We start from the raw sequence: 17107 nt of genomic DNA on the forward strand, positions 1-17107 counted from the left end.
CCGTGGTTCAGACACACAGTATTTCACCCCATGTGAAATACACACATGTATTTCCTGTGAAATTATAAACCTCATGACATTATTCATGGGCTGCTCACTCTGCCTAGAATATTTTTCCTCTACTAATTGCCTGGCTAAATCCCTTTCCAAGGTTCAGCTCAAATATGATTTCCTTTCCCAGAGCCTTCCCCTGCTCCCTCGGCACCTTGGCGAAGGTCAGTCCCTCCCTGCTCTGCACCGCCACGGCCTTTATATGTGTCTGTAATGCAGGACTAACCACACTGCATTGTAATGAGTTGTTTGTATGTGTTTCCCTGCTCCACATGCCAGACAAGTCATGAGCTCTCAATTGACATTGTTCACATGGGTGGTTGATAAATTAACTGGAGGAGATCTTTCTAACGAGAGAGCAGAGGGAGATCAAGCTAGATGGGACCAGACATTGAAGGACCTTTTAAAAGACAAGCCAAGGGAGGGGGAAGGAAGGAAGGAAGGAAGAGATACCTTGAAGATTAAAGGGAACATTGGAGCTGGGGTTTTATTTAGATGACCTAGAAAATAAAAGCCCTCTGTAATCCCACTTCTCAGGGATATCTACTATGAACATAACTTGTATTTCCCAGCAGTTTTCCTATGCACATAAATACACTGGCAAATTTCTCTGCAATTTATGTTCCCCCTTTTCATAGGGGAGAGTATTCAAAAACCTAGTCAAGCAACAAATATTTATTGTGTGCTTAAGAATTGCTGCATTGTGATAAACAAAAAAGGCATTATCCCTGCCTTCCATGGATTTTACAGTATAGTGGATAAGACAGCATCTAAAAAATTATCAATTGTTAAGTAAATGATTAAAACATGCAAAGATTCACCTTCACCATTGCTGTGGATGTTTCAACAGAGGCATGAGATGATGAAAGCAGAATTCAGGATGATTATGTTGGCAGCAGAATAGACTGAAAGGGGTAAACGTTGTGAGGGGCCCAGGCATGGGCGATGGCAATGGGAATGGGGGGGGAAAGTGGAACCAAGATATACGTTAAAGCAAAATTTCTTAATCTGTGGACCATGGATCCATTTTGGGATTCAAGGATAAACTTTAGGATTTTTGAACCCTCAAATTTAAACTTTATGTATTTTTCTATGGACAGTAAGTTTTATAGGTTTCACTAACCTCTGAATGGGAAATATAGCAGAGTACTTGTTTTTTTCTTCAAAGAACAGTGTATTGATTTTTAGAGAGAGGAAGGGGAAGGGGGAGAGAGAGGGAAACATCGATGTGAGAGCATAACACTGATCAGCTGCCTCTTGCACACCCCCTACCAGGGATTGAACCTGCAACCTGGGCGTGTTCCCTGACCTGGAATCAAACTGGGGACCTTTCCTGAGCAGGGCTCGATGCCCAGCCAACTGAGCCACACCAGCCAGGGCTAGCAGAATGTTTTAAGATCACTGACATTGAAGTTAGAAAATCTAGGTTCAGACACCATCACTACCACTTACTAGCTTTCAAAACGTAGACAAATTACTTAACCTTCTTGAGATAACAAAGCAACAAAACAACTATACTGTAAAGTGCCTATTACTCAATTTTTTTTATTCTATAGGGGTCTATTACCCCCCCAAAATAAAAATCAGTACTTTAAAGAAAGAATCGACAAAGCTTGATGTCAGATTGATAATGAGAGGGAGAAAAGAGAAGGGGTAGAACAAAAGGGGCTCCAAGATTTCTGGCTGAGGAGATAAAATGGATTAAGATTTATTATAGGAGCTTGAAGGATCCTATAACATGCTCCCATAGGAGCAAGGCCCTCTGCGCGGCACAGCTTTTAGAATACAAGGAGGGGTTGGAGTATAGATTTGCTTTAGAAATTTTAGATCACTTTGCTGATTATTAAAAATGTTGACCCGTTTTCACTGAATATAGAAGCCGATGTTGGTAGAGTAGGGGAAGAGGGAGGGAGAAGAAAGGTGGGTGGGAGAATGGGGCTGGCCAAGAAACATCTAAGGACCTTCAAATTCTGAACATTACAAGGAGACACTACTCCTGAAGCAGCTGATGAAATTCTTACACTTGGCTGGGAGTCAGGGATGGACCTCAAGACATTGTTTACAAATAACACACATATAGTTGCAGAGACACTGACAAGATTCAAAGACATTGTCGAAGATCCTACAACTTAAACATGCTTATCTCATTGCCAGCCCGCACCATCTGTAGTACACAGTGAGTTAATATGTTTATTTTACGGTATTTTTCTTTGTCCTTTAATTTTGAGAAAAATTTAAACTACAGAAACACTGTAAATGGACCATTAAAATTATTTTTGTTATATTTCCTTTATTAATTAATATTTGTATATATCTTTTTAATTATCTTACAAATAATGCAGAAGCCACACAAAAATGGAAATGACCTGAGTCTCTCTTGTTTTCTAAGCAATCGTAGAGATCTGCTGAACCACTGTGATAAATGTAGTGGGGGGGACGCATAGGGAGAGGAGAGCACAGCATTTTCCAAGGACTCCAAGAGAATTTCTGCTTTAGTCATACCTTGAAAATTGTTTTTAAAAATGCAGGTTATTTCCATTTACCACTGAGCAAATGTTTGTTTTCAAGACAGATCACAAGTGCTTTTTGAGACTCTTTTATTTATTTGCCTGGGAACTTGGGGAAATAAAAAGAAATTAAGTTATATGGTTTTCTATTCTCAAGCTTCTAATCTTGCTGCGGCATCAAGATTTATATCTAGAAAATGATTGGGAAAGAAAAGTAGATAAATCCTGGAAGTCTCTCAGAATGCTATTTTAGTGGTTCTTTTCTTTAACGGTCAAAGAGGATAGTTTGTAATAACATCTTTAATTATTTAAAGCCCAAACCATATCTTCCAGGCTTATGATGCTAAATGCATCCCATTTCATGCAGAAATGGCATCTTCCTGAACAATGTGTAAAACACTAAGCGAATACCATGTTGATTGTCCATTTAGGAGAAAAGATGGTTCCTTGCATCCACAGTTACCAGGACCAGTGTTATGTGACCCTATTACCTGGCCAAAACAGATTGATCCAGAAATCCTGTCAAAAGTAATTGTCAGGAGCTGAATGTAGTAATAAAAGCTAAATATTTAATGAGCACGTTTTGTGAGTCAAACACTATGCTGAGGCCTTCACTTGGTTGTTTTATTTAAACTTCACAACAGTTCTATGAGTTTGACAGGAATATTATCAAATGCATCTTAATAAGAATACACATGTAGTCCTGACAGGATGCAAAAGTTCTCAGTAATCACCCATGACCAGCCCACATCACAGAGGTTTCGTAACAGGTCACATGTCACTGGCTGGTAATTGGAGTTGCTGGGGCTTGAACCCAGGGTCTTTCTTTCTGTCTGACTCTAGAGTAATTACTTTTAAGTCTCTGTGGGTACCTCATTCACTTAATAAGGGTGCTCCATACTGGGTGGCTACGATTCAATCAAATCCTCTCCCTCTGAAGCGCATGTTGAATGTGGCACTTACAGAGAGAAAGGATGGAAGCAACAGAAATATAAAAGAAGTAAAGATAGAAGAGGCTTAGGAGACCAGTTGTTAGCAGGAACCAGGAAGGGTGAGATGATGGCTATGTCACTAGGACTAAGGCGAGGTCATAGAAATGTGGAAACACTGACCCTGAGAGAGATTCAACATTCCAGCTCTCGTTAGGCCAGCCTTGTAACATTTCCGCTCTGGCCCTTGCTTCCCGAGCAAACCTAACTAACATGGAAATGATCTTTTACTTGGGCAAAAATTGGGTTTCTAAAGAAATTGTCATCTCAGAAAGTTAACTCTGACAACATCCTGGCACTTAATTAAAGAGCAACATGGAGCGCTCTTTAATTAATGACATAGACTACCAGCACTTCCAGAGAAGTCAGGAGCTAGTCTGACTATGAGCTGAGACCTGCTGGAAGCTTACTTGAAGCAGTTTCCAAGACTAAGTCTGAGGGACTTATCAGTTTCCCAGTCCTTCAGCTTCTTGAAATTCTCCCTCAGAATTAAATTAGGCCACTGTTGAATAAAGATTTAGTATTACAGTTTTTGCTCTCATGGAGAAAGTCATGTAAAGAGCATCATTAAAAATAATAAATTCCTTTTGTTTCACTGGGAGGAAAAGTTCATTTTTCAGGTGAACAACATATGCTTCCTTTAATTATAGAGATTGCGCCTTATTACCCTGTACCTATTACTCTGGACTTACTACCCTATACTTATTACCCTGTGTTGTATTGTTAAAAACAAAACAAGCCTGCGTGTTTCTTCTATGAATTTCTTGAGAGCAAATACTGTGTCTTGTTTATATCTACTGCACCTGGCACATAGAAGGCAGTCAACAAATGTTTGCCCAGTTGAGTGAATAAATATACCTATTCTGGCTTAACCAAATCAGAACAAATTCATTTATAACTTTTTTAAGTAATTGATTTTTCAAAAAATAAGTGAATAAAGCTTCATAATGACTTCCCGTATTTTACATCTTGTCTTCTATTAATGTGCTAACCTTTGGATGACATACATTCTTAGATTGTATTCAGGTGACATTTACATTTCCTTTCCATTTATTCTGACTCAGCAGTGGGTTTTAGCATTGCATGACTGTAGCTGTAAGATCATACTTGGATGTTTTCCAAGATCAAACAGAAGCTATGTTCAAAGGACGTCCTTGACTCTTGTCCTTTCTGGCTTGAAATTGTTTCTTTTAATGAACCCAATATCTATCCTGATTCTACAGCAGATAACCTTGAGGGCATTTGGACTCAGAGCTTTCCTCTGTTTTACATCAGTCAGCCTGTGTAGAGTTCACAGCATCCCTTTAAGAATGACCAGTTTCAGAAAATAATGATGCCCTGGGCCTGAAATGTATCAACAGCTTCACTCTCCCGAGTGCATGAGGCAATAGGCTGTGATAAAAGTGAACGCTTCTTGAAGTTTCATGTGCATGCAAATCACCTGGGAATCTTCTTAAAATGTGGATTTTGGTCTGGGGTGGGGCCCGAGGCTCTGCATTCTAACAAGGTGCAGCCAGTGCTGCTGGTCTGGGCGTAGAAAGATTACAAGCCCCCTTGTGCAGTCCTGGGTATCCTCAGTTCTCCAATTTGCAGTCTGAAGAGGGCTCATCTCTAATAAATGCAAAAGTTCCACAGGCTGGTGGCATTGCATCTGAGCCCTGCCCCAGGTTAGCTAAAGTTTTGGGTGGTTCTCTAGCCCCTTTCGTCCTTCCAGATGCCCTCTGAAAGGTGCCTCGTGGAAGCCTGGGAATCTCCCTGTGGCATCCCACCTGGGAGTGGCCTTTCCCTGTGCTTCAGGTTGCCCTGTCCTGCCCCCAATCAACTTGAAGCTAATGTGAGGAGCCAGTGCTCGATAACGTGTCGATAGAAAACAAGGTTTAATGTGGCCATTTCCATTTGAAATCAAGTCTTTGGCTGGCATTCTTGCTCTGGCACTCACCAGCTCCGGATCTCAGCGAGCCATTTAGTGCCTGTGGAGGCTGAACAATGCCCCAGAGCTGCCCACATCCTACCCCCTGGAGCGTGTGAATGTTACCTTGTATGGCAAATGGGATTACCTGGAATGCAGCTGTGACTGCCTTAGGATCGGAGATGGGATTATCTTGGATTATCTAGGTAGGCTCAGTGTCAGCACAGGAATCCGTAGAAGAGGGGGGCAGGAAAACAGAGTGGGAGGAGGAAGGGGGAGGACCAAAGCGGAGGGCAGAGTGATGCGGTCACTGGCGAGGTGGCCTCTAGACGCTGGAAGAGACGAAGGATGGACTCTCCCGGAGCCTCCAGAGGAAGCCAGCCTGCCTACAGCTTGATTAGACTTCTGGCCTTCAAGGTTATAAAGAGAATAAACTATATGGTTTTAATGCAATAGGTGTATGGTAATTTCTTAAAGCAGCACTAAGAAATTAATACAGCCCAGCTGGGCATGGCTCAGCAGTTGAGCATCGACCTAGGATCCAGGCGATCGGGGTTCGATTCCCGGTCAGGGCACATGCTCGGGTTGCGGGCTCGATCAATGACTCTCTCTCATCATTGATGTTTCTATCTCTGTCTCTTCCTCTCCCTTCCTCTCTCTGATATCAATAAAGATATACTTAAAAAAGAAAAGAAATTAATACAGTATTTCTATTTCTATTTCAAAATGAGGCTAGTGAGAACCAGGCTAATAGCAGCACTGAGGTAAGTGTTAAAAGGGGTAATACAGGCGGTGGGAAATAGTACGTTTACAGTTGTGAGTATTCTTGTATTATTATTAATTAATTAATGTATTATTCTTCATACAAATAACTATAAACCTACTTTTGCCACCCCCGTATATATAAGAGCATTTTGAAAACTAAAGCTATGGATCTCAGGCCTTCCTGGATATAAGAATCACATGAGAGCTTGTGAAAATGGAGATTTTTGTACCCCAGAGATTCTGATATTATATATTTGCATTTAGGCTTTTGAACCTGTATTTTCAACAATCACCTGAATCCTTCTGACTTAGGTGGTCTGTGGACCACACCTACAGACATTGCTCTAATGTGTGATTACTGACTAGAATTTAAGCCCCTTGGTGAGCCAGTGGAGGAGATTTGAGGGGAAAGGAAGCAAAGGCCTAATCACCCCATAGGAAGTCTCCCAGGAGTGAGTGTATCTCTGTAGGGTGCCCTGAAATGGGGCTGGGGCGTATCATTTCAGAGATGAAATCTATAGTTTAATGATGATGATTTTCTGTCTGCTAGCAGAATGGGGTAGTCGCTTGTGCAGGCTGTGCTCACCGGGTCATGATTCCCCCTGCCATTCAGAGATGGCATGTCCCCAGGATAGCTTGTCTGTCCCCCAAGTTCACAACACATTGGTAGTTTCTAACTGAGGATATCTGAATCAAATGAAGCTTGGCCCTGGCCGGTGTGGCTCCGTTGGTTATGCATCATCCCATAAACCAAGAGGTTGCTAGTTTGATTCCCAGTCGGGGCACATGCGTAGGTTTCAGGCTCGATCCCCAGTAGGGGGTGTGCAGGAGGCAGCTGATTGATGGTTTCTCGCTCATCGATGTTTCTCTCTCTCCCTTTTTCTCTCTCTCTCTTAAAAATCAATTTAAAAAACATATCTAAAAAAATAAAATAAAAAATAAGCCGTAGTTGAGATCTTACTGTGTGCTAGGCACAAAGATTCTGTTCTGAAGGAACTCACAATGAGCCAGGCACGAACATGTAGCCGTCACAGACACTGGTGTAAAGGGTCAGAAAGACTAGAAGAATCTTATAGTAGAGGAATAAAAATACCTAACAGATAAAGTGCTACTTATACCTTTAAAAGGCTTAAATGAATGCCTTGTACCTTTCTTTCAGTGTTACAGGAGCCCACAGGGGATGACTAGTTCAGCCTGGGGATGGTGTGATGATTAATTTTATGTGTCAACTTGACTGAGTCACAGGTCGCCCACATTTGTGGTCACACATTACTTTGAGTGTTTCTGTGAGGGTATTTTTGAATGAGTTTACCATTTAAATTGAGTAAATCAGATTGCCCTCCCTAATGCAGGTGGGCCCCATTCAATCAACTGAGGGCTTGAGTAAAACAAAAAGGTTGACCTTCCCCCCTTGGAGTTGGGATATTGATTTCCCCCCACTGGCTACAGGCTCAAATGGAACCACTGGCTCCCCTGGGTCTCCAGCTTGCTAACTTCAGATCCTGGCACTTGTGAACCTCCACAATTGCTGGAGCCAATTCCTCATAATAAATCTCTCTCTCCCTCTCTCTCTCTCCCTCTCTCTAGATAGATAGATAGATAGATAGATAGATAGATAGATAGATAGATACATAGATATGTATATATTCATATCCTTTTGGTTCTGTTTCTCTGGAGAACCCTGGTTAATATGGATGGTTATCTGGGAAGTCTTCACAGAAGAGATCGCTTTTCAGGGAGATGTTGAAATAATAAATGATCTATTTATAAATATTCTGTGTTATAATAATAAATTATAAATTCCTCTAGCATTTGTTCACTTTAACATACATTTAGGGTTGAGATAGTTTAGGGAATGCTCATTGTGTGCCAGGCACTTTGCTAGGCACAGGAGCGGGGTCAAAGACCAGGACGTCAGCCCAGCCTCTGGTGAGGAAGAAAGACTTGAAGGCTGAGCACTGCAGAGCAGTTGTCATGTGTACAAATGATCTTTCAAAGTGGCACTCCGAGGGTCACAAAATAAAAACATCTTGCCCAGTTGGGTTTCCCAGGTCAAATGTTGCATGGGATATGCAATCATTTGTTATTTATCTAAAATTCAAATCTAGTTGGGCATCCTATGTTTTTAATTGCTAGATCTGGCACCTCTGCGTCCAGTTTTCCCCGTACAGTCAGAACGGTACAGGGATTGGGAAGACATGGCTGTCCTTTAGCGAGATGCCTTTCTCTTCACTCCTGGAGTATTGTGCCCCCCCCCCCACTACCCCACCTCCCCCCTCACCAATGACCCCACCAGCCCCAACCCCTGGGACTTTCACTTCACACCTTCTGATGGTGCATCTCATTTCAAAACTGGTAGAGGAAAACCCTGCTGGGACACAGGGGAATGGGGACCTGCATGGCCTGACTCTAACTGTGCTTTTCCCAAAGCCCCACCTGCCTGCGTTACTGTTTGAGGTCCTTTTAGTTAGTAAAGCCCAGGGCCAGGTTGGGAAAGATGCAAGCACTGCTTAGGGCTCTTAGAGGGTAAGTGCAGGGAATTTAGAATGAGCCAGCCTGCATTTGAATCCTTGCTCTGTCACTTACTTGCTCTAGGACCTCGACAGGTGACTTAACCTTCCTAAGCTCCATTTCCTCATTGGTAAGAGGGGACGTTCACTGTGCTGTGAAGACTAAATAAACAGCGTCTGGTGCGTAAGGATATGTGCTCAATAAACTGTAGTGGTTGTTAGTGCTTCTGGGTCTCTTTTACATCCAGTTTATTGCTAGTTCCTTTTTTGTTGGTCTGTTTGCTTCAAATATGCTGCAGCAAACTTTTTTTTTTAAGTTGTGAATTTGTTTCCTGGAGTAAATGCCTAGGAGCAGTGGTATTTTGTCAAAGGCTCTCGGAGGCACATGGTGCAGATGCTGAGCACAGGCTCTGGAGCCAGACCACCTGAGATCAAATCCCGGTTGCCCTACTTCCTGGCTGTGCGGTTTGGGGCCGGTCCCTTCACTTCTCTGTGCTGTGGTGTCATAGAATTTAAATTGGTCTTAGTTGTTATTAGGAGTCTGTGATGGGTCTTAATATGCATGGTTGCTTTCAAAAATTGTAATAATTTGATTACTGCATTTCACAGTCTTGTCCGACTAAGAGCAGAACTTATTCTCTGGCTGTTCTTGTATTAAAAGTGCTTTCCCATTCTTTCTCTGCTTTCCTTTATCTTCATTTTGTTGTTCTTTTTATCTTAATTTTATTGTTTTTATCATATATTTGTTTATTTTTGTTTTTCATCTTATTTGTCTTTCTATTATAAAATTTTCTGTTGCTTCAAGAGTCAAAAGCTATATTCCATTTGCCTCATGTACACGACTCTAACATGGCAACTCAGGAAGTGAATGGGGAAGGTATTTAGGGGGCAGACAGCCTTTTTAGTTTATTTGACGTATCACCAGTGATGGGAAATTTGAGGGCAGTAGCAGGAACTAGGGACTCTGAGAACCATAGTAAGATTGGCTTTGAATCTGACGTGGAATTATTCCCACAGTGGGAGAGGAGAAAAGTGGAAAGAACAATCAGATTTGGGATCAGGACATCTTCTTGTTAATAGCATAATTTTTGGCAGTTCTTCTGGTCTATGCAAGTTATTTTCAGACAACCTTTTAGAATTTTGCCTAGCGATCCATCTGCTGTCATCAAATGAAGTGCTCTATAGAGAAGACACTTTAAAAAGTAAAGGGAGCATTTATTGTAATTTTGACATTATAGACAAAAATAAATAAATATAGGATGTCTCCCCCCCCCAAATGTATACACACATTTTTAATAATTATAAAGGCAATGTTTACTAAAGCACATTTCATTTTCAAAATTGAGCTACCACCTATTAAGGTGTATATACATTTTTTTGGGGGGACACGCTGTAGAAAATGAGACTAATTGCCAAATGGCACATACTTCTACCCCTGGCTCTAGAGCACACTGCCCTCAGGGTAGGCATTTTTAGTTTTGAGATGAATGGAAATGGATGTGACGATTTCTCTAAGACTAGATGAACTCCACTAGGCCTCTACACGGAGCTGCAGAAGGCAAGCCTGTGTCTCAGGGTGTCTGTCGCCTGACAAGATGGGTGTGAAGGTAACAACTGCTTAGCTTCTATGGAACTCTTCTCCGGCCACACCGCCCCAAATATTGTCCAGTAGATTCAGGGTGACCTCTCACTGTCCCCCCTCACCTCTGTGACATCACAAGTAGAGTTCTCATTGGTTTATTTTCTACTCATACCCAGCTGGAAGAACAAAGATCCAGTTTTTACTGGCTCAGAGTTTTTTTCTGTTTAGGAAGATAAGGTGGATGGAACACACTGTTCACCTGAGTGGCTTGAGCTCCTTGGTTCTGAATAGACAAAAAGAAAGTAAGTCCCAACCAACTTACTATCTGAATCCTAAACTTGACAGCATGCGTTTATTCCTGTTGCCAGGGCCAACCTACAAAACAGTGTTAGGAACGGGGAAATTCCCAAGCATGGATGGACACCGTTTTACCTTCTCTTATTCTCCAAGGTTAAATAATCCCAAATGAAATGTAAAGAAATATTCAATACAGTGATCTGTTAGCTTCTCTCAGTCTCAATTTCCTCACCTGTAAAATGGGGGTAATAGTCATGCCTATCCCTACCTGCCAGAGTTGTTAAGTGAGATAATATATAAAAAATTATTTCATAAACCACTAAAGCGCTTATAAATATTAGTTAATATTTTTACTAGCTTTAAAACCTAAGCCCTAATTCCACTCAACACTAACAGAAACAAGAAAAAGACAATATTCTGAAACACAGTAAGGATGAAAACAGCCAAAGCAATTCACTGATGTTTATTAAATACACATTTTAATGTAAATTTGAATGTTAATTCTACTAATTTTTAAAAATTCATCAATTTCTTTTAAAATCCTTATTAAAGTTATTATGATTTCCCTAAGTTTGTGTTGCTGTTCTCTTTTTCTAATTTCTTGGGTTGAGTGTTGATCTATTTCTATTTATTATTATTTAATAATGAAGTGTTTAAAAATAAAAATTTTTCTGTGAGTATAACTTCGGTTGTACCTCAACTGTGTGATATGTAGTGCTATTACTGCTATTTTCGAAATAGTCTGGAATTACAGTTTGATTTCTCCTTTGATCTAAGTTTCTTGGGGGGAGTTTTAACATTTTCAGGGAGTTGGATTTTTTAAATGTTTTTGTTGATTTTAGAGAGAGAGGGAGGGAGAGAAAGAGAAAGAGAGAGAGAAAAATCGATTGGTTCCCTCCCATACCCACCCCAATGAGGGATCAAACCTGCAACCTTGAGTATGTGCCCTGACTGGTCACCTAAGGAATTGGATTCTTTTGTTCACACTTCTGTTAATCATTTCTACCTCTATTGTATGTTGGCCAGGGAATATTGGTGGCAAATTGTCTGTTTATTTTTGGAATTTATTGAGATTTTCTTTGTGGCTTCCTCTATAATTAACTTCTGTAAATAATCCTATGAGCACATGAAAAGGAAAAGTGCAGTGTTCTAATGTTATTAGGTGTAGCATTCTATGTATATACTTATTACATCATTTGTTAAATTATTTATCTTCTCTGTGTTAAGAAACTGCCTTATAGCTTACTTAATCTGTTAAAGACTAAGAAAGAGAAGCTAAACTACTTAGTGTAACTTAAAATCAACATTAAAAATTATTCTCAAAATTATAATTATTTTCTTAAAATACAGGATTCCTGAGAAACAGTTATATTCTATTTGCTATTTATCCATCCTATGAATAGTGCTAACTGGCTTTTGCTTATTTCATTCCAGGTCCTGGAATGAGACTCACAGGAGGCTGGGCTCCTATTGGTCAGCAGAAAAAGGACCACATTTATCAAAATTTATCAAATCTGCAACACATCGGTCAGATGTATTCCATTTTTCCGTGAGTTTTGCACCCAGTCTTTTCCAATCTCTTCAGATGAATTCTCCATCCCTTCTCTGAATAATTCTCAGTTGATGCTCTCAGGAGACTCAGTCTCATTTGGAAAGCCAATCATGTCCTTAGGGTGACTCAGTTCAAAGACACAGACTTCCTCAAATGAGGCAGCGAAGTAAATGCATCAGTTTCTAGGATGGGAATGACAACCACTTAAAAAACCAACAGCCAAATTACAGATGTGCTTGGAACAGGAAGTACCTGCTGACAAACAGGTCATGCATTTGTAAATGATGCGTGTGAAGAATTTAAAATACACCTTAAAAAAACCTGAAGCGGTCTTAAAAGGAGCAGTGAGGACTGAAACTGTAACTTATGCTCTACAAAAGCCCCTATAACTAATCCTCGAAGGTATTAGAAATTCTTAGGGCTGACTTACCTATTAGGTACATTCTCATGCTTGATGCTTTCAAGGCCCATGAAAATGACTCATTTTTAATTCTGTTTAAAAGCAGAAGAAAAATGCTACAGTAATAATAATAATGAATATATAATAATGAATCCAGTTGGATTCTATTTGCCTTTATACCAATACAGTCATAAAATATAATTTATATATATTTTTATGGAAGATGGGACCCTTGAAGGCAAAAGGCCCTACATTCCACAAAGGTCGTAATGAGGCCTGGAAATAATTATCCGTTCAACATTGTGATTGGTTAGTATTTAAGCAGAAGCCTTGGGAAAGTTATTTGATGTGTGTTTCTGCATGGCTTTGTTTTTAATTTATTTTTTTAAACTAATTTTATTAACCCTCACCCATTTGTTAAAAATATGTCTTTATTGATTTCAGAGAGAGGAAGAGAGAGGGAGAGAGAGATAGAAACATCAATGATGAGAGAGTCATTGATCGGCTGCCTCCTGCACGCCCCCTACTGGGGATCGAGCCCGCAACCCGGGGAATGTGCCCTGGTGGGAATGGAACCCTGACCTCCTGGTTCATGGGTCGATGCTCAGCCACTGAGTGACATCAGCTGGGCAGTCCTCACCCGTTTTTAACTGATTTCAGAGAAAGATGATGGAAGAGAGAGATAGACAGAGACACATAGATGTGAGAGAGAAACATCGATTGGTTGCCTCCCGTACGCACCCTGACCGGGGATCGAATCCACAACTTGGGTATGTGCCCCGAGCGGAAATCGAACTCACCACCTTTTGTGCACAGGATGACACTCCAACCAACTGAGCCACACTGGCCAGGGCTTGTTTTGCTTTTAATATGCGTGGTTTTGAAGCATGGCTTAGAATAGATTATATTCTCTTAGCAGGAATGGAAGTCAAGGCTGTGTGGCCTTGTATGTCTGTGCTTCTTTTTTCCTGTTTGCTTTACCCTGTCTTTCTCTACATCAAGTTCTTTTACCTGCTTATCTTTTTACACATGACCCAACCGTCCCCAGGCCCAATTTAGCATCAGGTCTACCACTGATGTTGGATTTTTGTGGATCTGAGTTCAAATTCTCCACTGGATCATCTTCTAGTTAGGTGTTCACCATATGTCCAATTAGCTGTAGCTAATGTCTCCCCTTTTTTCTTCTCCCCCTCTCCTGCATGCCCTTCAGCCTCTATGGTATGTATGGCTGGCCCTTCTGCAAGCTGTGTTGGGGAAGCTAATGAAATGCCTTTTACCATATAGTTTCAGTAGGATTTGATCACACTCACAGTAAATCAATCAATCAATCAATCAATCAATCAATCAATCAATCAATCAATCACAGGAGGAGCCTAGCAGAAAGCGGTGGTCTTACTATGATTACGTTGTTATACTTTCTCCTGCCCTTGATTATAATTTTGCCACAAATGCAACACATGGGAAACAGAAGGCTCTTCCTAAGGAAATGCTATTGGCAGAAATTTTCTCTAACGTAGGCATCCCTCAGTGGAGAGCCATGCTGCACAATCGCCGGACTCCTGCCTGAAGACTGAGCCGTCCTCTGAAGATGAGCAGACACCCTGAGGAGTCCCTTTTTGCTGGATGAGTGACCTATCTGAGTAAGTACCCACATCACACACACTCCTGTCACTTCGGGATTGTAATAAGCCCTCTTCAGTAATGATTGTATATTAGGAATATCTAGTAGATGTGACTTTAATAGCAAGCTGAACTTTATGTAATTATCACAGTGTCACACACTTCTCTATAGAATTTTAATACTCAGTAAGCACAATATTGTTTCACTATAAAGAAGTATGATTGGTATAGCAATTTGGTATTACCAATATGTATTGTCTGTCTCAAAAAAGCTGAGCTATGAGATACAAAAAACATACAACCTTTATGTTATATTTATAAACTTAATTCCTATTTAAATTGAAGAACAGGAAACCTTACAGTCTTTCTTTTTAAAAAATTTATCCTTATTGTTGAAAGTATTACAGATGTCCCCCTTACCCCCCATTTCCTCCCTCCACTCCACTCCCTCCCTCTCCCCCTCCCCAGGTCTTATCTGTGTCTATGGGTTTTGCGAATATGCATGTAAATTCTTTGGTTAATCCCCCCACCCCACCCTTCCCTCTGAGATTCCTCAGTCTGTTCCATTGCTTCTGTGTGTCTGGATCTATTTTGTTCCTCAGTTTATTTTGTTCATTAGAGTCCACATATAAGTGAGATCATGTAATACTTGTCTTTCTCTGGCTGGCTTATTTCCCTTAGCATAATACTCTCCAGGTCCCTCCATGCTGTCTTTCTTGATAAGAAGAAAGCTTTGAGCAAAAAGGCTAATCAATGACAGTTGTTTTCCTTTTAGTATTACCTTATTAAGAGGGAAATAGGAAAAATTCTGCTATGGCTATTGTATTAGCCAGGGTTAAGTTTTGAAGAAAAGACTCTATTCAGCAAGTTTAAGAGAAAGGGGTTTATTAAAGGGTGTTTTATGGTTTACTGGACCAGCAGGAGGCAAAGAACTACCCTCTAAGCTGAATTTCCAAGATCAATTTCCAAGACCAAACTGTGGAACTGGCTCAGTGGAGTGGTGGCCTCTGCAATGGTCAAGAGGCTGCAGATTCAGGAAGCTGATGTCCCAGCTGCCGGCTCCCGGACACACTGTTTCCCTGCCAGTGCTGGTGTTCGTACCAGCCAAACAATGTGACATCTTGTCGCTTGTCCCATCTGGCTTAGTTCTTAATCAAAGTCTCACTTAATTTCACTTAGTGTTGAAGCTCTAGCCGCAAGGAAGTCTGAGGAGTGTAGTCCTTAGCTCTCTGGCCTCTGTGCCTTAAAACAGGGTAGAATGGGCCAAATGAGTCCATTTAGAATACTTCCCATGGGTATGTACTTGGGTGATACTGAAAGTGGAGTAACATTGAAGGAGCAAATCAGACATAGTATCTTTTTGTTTTATTTTTTTCCCTTTCAGAACTGAGCTTGTATTTAATCACAATTTCAGGTTCATGATACGCTCCCATCAGTGATCCATGTATGGACACCAAATTACATAATATAATAAACATTATGGATCCTCCCACCACCAAAATAAAAGCTAGATCTGTGACAATAACCTACATCTAATCAAACATCCCCCAACATTCCCCTACCTAGGAAACCATCACCCTGAATTTCATGCTTTGTCGCATTTATATGTATTCTTACAAAATACTTTTTTTATTTTGGAGTTTTGATGCTGTTATAAAAATGAGATCATACTCTATGTAGTCTTTTGGGTTTAACTTTTTTTTTGAAAGTCCTATTGCTAGATTCATCCATAGTTTTGTATTTCACTGTAGTTTTGTTTCAACTGTTTCATTCTGTGGCTGATTTTGATAACATTCTATGATATGAATATTCACCCATTTTCTCTTAATGTATATTTGGACTGCTTCAAAGTTTTGATACTGTGAACAGTTCTACTTTTCTTTCATATGTAAAAGAGTTTATTAGGGGTATTTATCAAAGATGGAATTAGTGGGTCATGAGATTATTGTCATTTTTTTAGTTTGGATTAGAGTTCTTGATGTTGAAATTCATCAAAAATATATATTGTTCAGCCAAGTCTGATTTAAAAGTAGTAAATTAACAAAATCATCAAAGAATATGAAATATAAAATTTAGAGGTGAGGCCCTCCCCCCCCAAAGGCTGTATTCCCTTTGGAGAAACAATTAAAAGCTCATCTTTGACATTTTTATACCTTTTCTTCTGAAATACCTCTTACCAGGGACCCAGCACACCCTCCCCACTTGGTTGAGAGTGGCCAGCTAATAGAAGTTCCTTGATATTCCACAATCATCCTTCCTAGACCACAACGGTAGGACCCTGATCTCTAGCACATTTCTCATCCCTCACCCTGTTCACGCTGCGCTCCCCTCAGCCACTGAAGCACAGAGCTCGTCTGCCACGCTGCAGGGAACTCTCTAGGAGGGAACCTATAAGGACATAGGGCACCCACTAAATCCAGCTTGATTTAGTGTAACAGAATCGTTAGACAGTGATCAGCCTTGATTTATATCAGCCTGCCTGAGAAATAGAGAGAACCCTTAAATTTCATCTCTCTCATAGGATGGGTTCCCCAGGAGAGAGACTCTGAGATAAAGATTTATGGGCAGGTGGTTTACTGGGAGGACTGTCAGTTCCAACAGCTGTCAGGGAGTGAGGAGAGCAGGACTGAAAAACAGGGCAAGTTGAACTGCAAAACAGTTGCAACAGGAGTCTCAGCTGAATTTCTGGGAAATTCTGGTGCTGAGATGACAGACTTGGGCCGAAGCTCTTCCAGGGCTGATGCCTCTTGGCTTCCAGCGTTCAAAGATTTTTTTTTAAAAAAAGTGATCGCCCTCCAATCAGGTAATGAATGTATGCCTTTCTTTTCATTCCCACAGCTTTAAGCATGGCCTAAGTCACTGTGATCCCCCAAACCTAGACTCCTGCAACAGCCTCCTACCAGTGACCTTCCCTCAGGTTTCTCT

At 40.7% G+C, this 17107-nt stretch overlaps 1 long non-coding RNA gene across 1 annotated transcript in view; it reads left to right on the forward strand.

The window, feature by feature from the left end:
• LOC107532444 (uncharacterized) overlaps window positions 1-17107 on the forward strand; it is a 219773-nt gene that overhangs the window by 181960 nt on the left and 20706 nt on the right. The window contains exons 4-5 of the long non-coding RNA XR_015715279.1: window positions 12045-12159; window positions 14080-14202. This is a non-coding gene — a long non-coding RNA (uncharacterized LOC107532444). The remainder of the gene's footprint in view (window positions 1-12044; window positions 12160-14079; window positions 14203-17107) is intronic.

Source organism: Miniopterus natalensis, chromosome 11, assembly GCF_054644295.1.
Source record: "Miniopterus natalensis isolate mMinNat1 chromosome 11, mMinNat1.hap1, whole genome shotgun sequence".
Lineage (NCBI taxonomy): Eukaryota > Metazoa > Chordata > Mammalia > Chiroptera > Miniopteridae > Miniopterus > Miniopterus natalensis.